The 466-nt window shown below is 44.6% G+C and overlaps 1 pseudogene; it reads left to right on the top strand.

Annotated features, from left to right (window-relative positions):
- Positions 1-6: 6 nt before the first annotated feature.
- On the top strand, positions 7-462 carry LOC105460777 (annotated as a pseudogene).
- The last annotated feature ends 4 nt before the right edge of the window (positions 463-466 follow it).

Raw genomic sequence — 466 nt, 5'->3', positions numbered from 1 at the left:
AGAGAAGGACCAGTAGACGCGATATTCAATCTTGGTGTGGTATTGAAGGACGGTATCCTGAAGAATCAAACTGCTGAAACCTTTGCAGAGTCCTTCCAATCAAAGGCTCGAGCAACTAAAATATTGGATAAACTTACTAGAAAGATCTGCCCTAAACTTCGACATTTCGTAGTATTTTCTTCCGTTTCCTGCGGCAAAGGAAATGCTGGACAGACTAATTATGGTATGGCCAACTCCATCATGGAGAGAGTGTGCGAAAAGAGGGTAGAGGAAGGCTTACCTGGAATGGCGATTCAATGGGGGGCTGTGGGTGACGTGGGTCTCGTCGCAGATATGCAAGAGGAAGATAAAGAATTGATTATCGGTGGCACTTTGCAGCAAAAGATATCCTGCTGTCTCGACGAACTGGATAAATTTTTAGTTCAAAGCCGGTCGGTTGTGAGCAGCATTGTCGTAGCTGAAAAAA

Source organism: Wasmannia auropunctata, unplaced genomic scaffold, assembly GCF_000956235.1.
Source record: "Wasmannia auropunctata unplaced genomic scaffold, wasmannia.A_1.0 LD315952.1, whole genome shotgun sequence".
NCBI classification, from domain to species: Eukaryota; Metazoa; Arthropoda; class Insecta; order Hymenoptera; family Formicidae; genus Wasmannia; species Wasmannia auropunctata.
Note: the sequence above shows the minus strand (reverse complement) of the source record. Positions and strands in the feature narration are given on the sequence as shown.